Source organism: Rattus norvegicus, chromosome X (genome assembly GCF_036323735.1).
Source record: "Rattus norvegicus strain BN/NHsdMcwi chromosome X, GRCr8, whole genome shotgun sequence".
NCBI lineage: Eukaryota > Metazoa > Chordata > Mammalia > Rodentia > Muridae > Rattus > Rattus norvegicus.
In genome coordinates this window covers 84026231-84033163 of record NC_086039.1, presented here as the reverse complement: position 1 = coordinate 84033163, position 6933 = coordinate 84026231, and the positions used below count along the sequence as shown (strand labels likewise).

Below are 6933 nucleotides of genomic sequence, written 5' to 3'. Positions count from 1 at the left end.
TCATGATCAAATATGATTTTGAAACTAGATCTTGCTTTTCTGGTGTGTTTGGATATTCCATGTTTATTTTGGTGGGAGGATTGGGCTCCGATGATGCCATGTAGTCTTGGTTTCTGTTGCTTGGGTTCCTGCGCTTGCCTCCTGCCATCAGATTATCTCTAGTGTTACTTTGTTCTGCTATTTCTGACAGTAGCTAGACTGTCCTATAAGCCTGTGTGTCAGGAGTGCTGTAGACCTGTTTTCCTGTTTTCTTTCAGTCAGTTATGGGGACAGAGTGTTCTGCTTTCGGGCTTGCAGTTTTTCCTCTCTACAGGTCTTCAGCCTTTCCTGTGGCCCTGTGTCTTGAGTTCACCAGGCAAGTCACTTGCAGGGGAAAAGCTGGTCCTACCTGAGGTTCCGAGGGTCAAGTGTGCTCGTGGGGTACTGCCTAAGTCCTCTCCGCGGCGGCAACACCCGAGAAGATCTGCGCCACTCTTTCCGGGAGCCTCCATGCACCAGGGTTCCAGATGGCGTTTTGTGTTTTCCTCTGGCGTCTGGATGTGCGCATAGTGCAGTCTCTTTTGGTTTCCCAGGCGTGTCTGCCTCTCTGTAGGTTTAGCTCTCCCTCCCACGGGATTTGGGTGCAGAGAACTGTTTATCCTGTCTGTTTCCTGCAGGTTCCGGTGGTGTCTCAGGCGCAGGGGTCCTGCCGCTCCTGGGCCCTCCCCTAAGGGAACCCAGAGGCCTTATACAGTTTCCTCTTGGGCCAGGGATGTGGGGAGGGGTGGGCAGTGTTGGTGGTCTCCTCCGCTCTGCAGCCTCAGGAGTTCCCACCTGACCAGGCGGTGAGGTCTCTCTCCCACGGGGTTTGGGAGCAGAGAGCTGCTGCCGGGAAGAGTCTTAAACACATGGGCAATGGGGAAACTTTCCTGAACAGAACACCAATGGCTTATGCTCTAAGATCAAGAATCGACAAATGGGGCCTCATAGAATTGCAAAGCTTCTGTGAGGCTAAGCACAATGTCAATTGTGCAAAGCAGCAACCAACAGATTGGGAAAAGATCTTTATCAATCCTCCTTCTGATAGAGGGTTAATATCCAAAATATTCAAAGAACTCAAGAAGTTAGACTCCAGAAAATCAAATGGCCCTATTAAAAAATGGGGTACAGAGCTAAACAAAAAATTCTCAGCTGAGGAATATAGAATGGCTGAGAAGCACCTAAAGAAATGTTCGACATCATTAGTCATCAGGGAAATGCAAATCAATACAACCCTGAAATTCCACCTCACACCAATCAGAATGGCTAAGATAAAAAACTCAAGTGACAGCAGATGCTGGTGAGGATGTGGAGAAAGAGGAACACTCATCCATTGTTGTTGGGATTGCAAACTGGTACAACCACTCTGGAAATCAGTCTGGATGTTCCACAGAAAATTGTACATTCCACTACTGGGCATATAACCAAAAGATGCTCCAACATACAACGAGGACACATGCTCCACTATGTTCTTACCAGTCTTATTTATAATAGCAAGAAGCTGGAAAGACACCAGATGCTCTTCAATAGAGGAATGGATACAGAAAATGTGGTACGTCTACACAATGGAGTACTACTCAGCTATCAAAAACAATGACTTCATGAAATTCATAGGCAAATGGAATGAACTAGAAAATATCCTGCATGAGGTAACCCAAACACAGAAAAACACACATGGTATGCACTCATTGATAAATGGATATTAGCGCAAAAGCTCAAATTACCCAAGATACAACCCACAGACCACAGGAAGCTCAAGAGTAAAGATGACCAAAATGTGGATGCTTCCATTCCTTCTTAAAAGAGGGAACAAAAATATCCATTGGAGGGGATATGGAGGCAAATTTTAGAGCAGAGACTGAAGGAACCTTCAGAGCCTTCCCCACATGAGGCCCATATACAGCCACCAAAATTATATAAGATTGATGAAGTTAAAAAGTGCAAGCTGAAAGGGACCAGATATAGATCTCTCCTGAGAGACACAACCAGAGCTTATCAAATACAGAGGAGAATGCTAGCAGCAAACAACTGAACTGCGAATGGGAACCCCTTTGGTGGAATTAGAGGAAGGATCAAAAGAGCTGAAGGGGCTTGCAACCCCATAAGAACAACAATGCCAACCAACCAGGGCTTCCAGGGACTAAACCACTACCTACAGACTATATATACATGGACTGACCCTGGGCTCCTTACTGCATGTGTAGTAGAGAATAGCCTTGTTAGAACACCAGTGGAAGGGGAAACTCTTGGCCCTGCCAATGTTGGACCCCCAGTGCAGGGGAATGTCAGGAGGGGTGGTAAGGGGGGTGGATATGGAGGGACCACCCTTATGAGGGAGGGGGAGGGGATAGGGGGCTTATGGACAGGAAAACAGGAAAGGGAATAACATTTGAAATATAAATAAAGAAATATATCCAATAAACAAAAAAGAAAGAGCAATTTTCAAATTCATTTGGAATATCAAAAAACCCAGGATAGCCAAAATTATTCTCAATAATAACAGAACTTCTGGGGTGTCACCGTCCCTGATCTCAAGCTGTATTCCAGAGCAATCATGTTAAAAGCTGCATGATAATGGTACAGAGAAAAACAGGTAGATCAGTTTAATAGAATTGAAGACCCAGAAGTGAACCCACATACCTATGGTCACTTTACTTTTGACAAAGGATCTAAAACTATCCAATGAAAAAAGGACAACTTTTTCAACAAATGGTGCTGGTTCAACTGGAGATCAGCAGGTAGAAGAATCCAAATCAGCCCATTCTTATCTCCTTGTACAATGCTCAAATCAAAGTGGATCAAAGACCTCCACATAAAACCAGATACAGTGAAACCAATAGAAGAGTAAATGTGGAAGATCTTCAAACACATTGGCACAGGAAAAATTTTCCTGAACAGAACACCAATGGCTTATGCGCTAAGATCAAGAATAGACAAATGAGACCTCATAGAATTGCAAATCTTCTGTAAGGCAAAATACAATGATAATTGTGCAAAGCAGCAACAAATAGATTGGGAAAAGATCTTTACCAATACTATATATGATAGAGGGCTCACATCTAATATATACAAAGAACTCAAGTTAGAATCCAGAGAACCAAGTAACCCTATTTAAAGTGGGGAACAGAGGAAAACAAAATATTTTCAACTAAGGAATATTGAGTGGCCAATAATCACCTAAAGAAATGTTCCACATCCTTAGTCATCTGGGAAATTCAAATCAAAACAACCCTGAGATTCCATGTCAGACCAGTGAGAATGGCTAAGATGAAAAACACTCAGGTGATAGCAGGTGCTAGTGAGGATGGGTAGAAAGAGGAACACTCCTCAATATTGGTGGTATTGCATGCTATTATAAAACCCCTCTGGAAATCAGTCTGGTGGTTCTACAGACAACTGGAAATAGTGCTATGAGTCCCTAGCTGTACCACTCATGGGCATACACCCAAAAGATAACATGGACACATGTTCCACTATGTTCATAGCAGCCTTATTTATAATAGCCAGAAGCTGGAAAGAACCCAGATGTCCTTCAACCGAGGATGGATCCAGAAAAATGTGGTACATTTACACAATGGAGTACTACTCAGTTCTTAAAAACAATGACTACATGAAATTCTTAAGCCAGTGGATGGGTCTAGAAAATATCATCTTGAGTGAAGAAACCCAGTCACAAAATAGAACCCATGGTTTGTACTCACTAATTAGTAGATATTAGCCCAAAAATTCATAATACCCAAGATTCAATTCACAGACCATATGAAGCTCAAGAAGAAGGAAGACTAAAATGTGGATGTTACTCATGGGAGGAAATTCAGGGACAGAGAGTGGAGCAGAGTCAGAAAGAAAGGTCATCCAGAGACTGTCCCACCTGGGAATCCATCCCATATGCTGCTACCAAACTCAGTCACTACTGCTGATGCCAAGAATTGTTTGCCTGATATGTATATCTCCTGAGAGGCTCTGCCAGAGCCTTACTGATACGAATGAGGATTCTTGCAGCTAAACATAGGACTGAGCACCGGGACGCCAGTTGATGACTTAGAGAAAGTACTGAACAAGATGTAGTAGCTTGTAATTCCATAGGAAGAACAACAGTATCAACCAACCAGACCCCAGAGCTCCTGGGTACTAAAGCATCGGCGAAAGAGTACTCATGGAGGATCTCATGGCTCCAACCACATATGTAGCCATGGATGGCATTGTCTGGCATCAATAGGAGGAAAAGCCCTTGGTCCTGTGAAGGATTGCCTCCCCAGAGTAGGTGAGTGCCAGGGTGTTGAGGTGGGAGTGGGTACACAGGGGTGGGAGCATCTTCATAGAAGTAGGAGAAGGATGAGAGGAGATGGGGCAAGGGGAAATGGGATAACATTTGAATTGTAAATATATAAAATATCTAATAAATAAAGAAATGAAAAAGTATTAATAAACTAATCTTCATCTTTGCATTCTGTTGAAAACACAAACAGTATGTGCAGCATGTTTAATAATATGTAATATGCAAAAGCTTTGTGTTGCTGTTCGCAACATCCACTCTACCCACCACACTTATTCACAAGTGCACCACTACTAAACACAGTTACATCACTAAGCTTGTTAGTATGGGGTTCTTAAATTTGTCAACACTGGAAAATCTTTGTGTAATGGTTATTATATTCATTTGATTCAGTATTGTAGACTTCCAAGGTATTCAGAAATTCATTGCCAATGAGTCCCCCTGTGTAAATGGTATTCCGTAAACTTGTGATCCTAACAGTGCTCCTTGGTGAAGTCATATTTCCCATCATCTTTCATTCATTTCTAGTTGAATCATACATCTCCACACAACTAGTGGCATGAGAACCATCATTGCCACTGCCTACAAAATATTTTACACCAAGAATAGCAACTCTAGCTCCTTGACTAGCCACATTCATGGTTGCAATTACAGTACAGGTGTCATTTTCAGGATTGCATTGTTCTACTGTGTAGATTCTGCACCTCCAATTATGTACAAATAACCACCAAGTTCACAAACTGCAGACTAGTGTCTTTGAATGTTAACAGGAGTACAGCTTGTACATGACATTGTTTCAGGATCAAATATATCACAATTTTTCAGTTCTTTCTGACCATATGCTTCAAAGCAACCAACAATGTACAATTTCCCATTCAGAATACACACTTCTGCATTAATATGGTTAGTTCTCAACTCTGAAATAGGGGTGCAGTCATCAATGCTTGAATCATACATTTCTCCACAATTCAGGTCATCTGAGTTTCCATTTGACCCACCTACCACATAGAGCTCTGTCCCATCAGTACAGCCATTGGAAAGTGGTCACTTGGTGTTCTCATGGGAGGGAGGAAGGACCAATGATTTGAATGTGGATCATAGCATTCAACTGTTCACAAACATTCCTCTCATACCACCTGCAGCTATGAGTTTGCTATTCGTCATGAGTTTGCTATTTATCTCTGCCAGTCCAGACCCTGGTAGGCACTTACCTGGTTGCATCTCAAAGCTTAAACTCTTGCTCAGTTTTGGAGTACTTGTTGGTTATCTCTGTGGATTGTTCTGACCATAAGGAAAATGACACAGAATGTACCATCTAACACAAGCAGGCACAAGTAAGTGGTATTGGAAGTCTTTTCTGAAGCAATGATTTTCCACTAATACTTAGGACTTTGCAAGGAATCATTTGGAGAAGAGAGACATCCAGTGGAACTGTCACTTATCTGCTTTCGGCCATTCTCACAAGGTGGCTTTTACTGCACTAACTATTGTCAACATCACTGCCAAACACCTCACCCTATCCATCTAGAAGGTTCTTGTCAAGCAGCTTGTGATCAGTTGAGTAGTAGAAGGTTTGAACCTCTTCTATGAGCTTTTCCAGGCTGTCTCTATTCTTCCAGATTCTATGCTGCACGCAGTTGTTTACCTTTGCATATAATTTGCCATTGCTGTACAAGCAAACATTATCTTCAAGCATTACCTCCAACTTTAGTCTTGTAAACTTCAGAAATTGCTCTTCTTCTGAAAGTTATAACAAATGCTCCTGAATATGAATGTAAACTTTACTCGATAAACAGGAGTCTCCCATACAACTTACAAACTTTTAAGAGATGCAGCTAGTAACACCCATTCTAGATAGTAAATAATCTCTGCAGAACTGCTCTCCTCTGTACATCTTCAGCTTCTTTGCTGCAGAATAGACATCCTTTATTAAAATCCTTATCAGCTTTAAACTGAGCAGTGTATTCGTAATTTAACTTCTGAATTGAGATCATCCAACTTCATGGGAGAAACTCCCTGAGGGTCACTGTCACTATTAAAGATTTCAAACAGGGGAACAGCAAGCCAGGACTGCCCTGTGTACTAGCATCTCATGGCCACAAACCTGAACATCAAACATTGAAAGTCGAACATCACGGAACAGCCCACTTTTCCTCAAGGCATTTAATTTGACAACAGAACATTCAATAAAAATTTCATCTTCAAACATGAAATATCCATTAGGAATCATATTTCCTTATAAATTTGGCAGTTGTTACTGAAGAGAAATGTGTCACTGAAAACGCAAATGGTCCAAAGATAAAGGAGTGTTGAAACAAAGCACTTCATCATGGTGTGAAGATAGGCGACTGAGTGAAGGTAGATGTCTTAAGTTTTAATGGTGGTTCCAAAACTATCAGGCTTGAAAATGAAGTAATCAAGTCCTTAAAAGCTATAGACATGAATTTCTTCTGTGATAATCATGCATCATAATCTGGGTCATCTCTGAAGAGATGGTGAAATTCATCTCCAGAGCTTCGATGGGCTGCAGTGGGAAGGTGCTGAAAGGGACACAGGGCAACTGGTTTGGAGGCTGCGGGCAGAAGAAGACTACTGGGTTCTCACAGGAACTCGCTTGCTACCAGGAAGCGCCCAAACCT

The 6933-nt window shown here is 42.1% G+C and overlaps 1 pseudogene; it reads right to left on the bottom strand.

Moving 5' to 3' along the window:
- Positions 1 to 4637: 4637 nt before the first annotated feature.
- Positions 4638 to 6524, bottom strand: Ivns1abp-ps2 (influenza virus NS1A binding protein, pseudogene 2; annotated as a pseudogene).
- Positions 6525 to 6933: the final 409 nt, after the last annotated feature.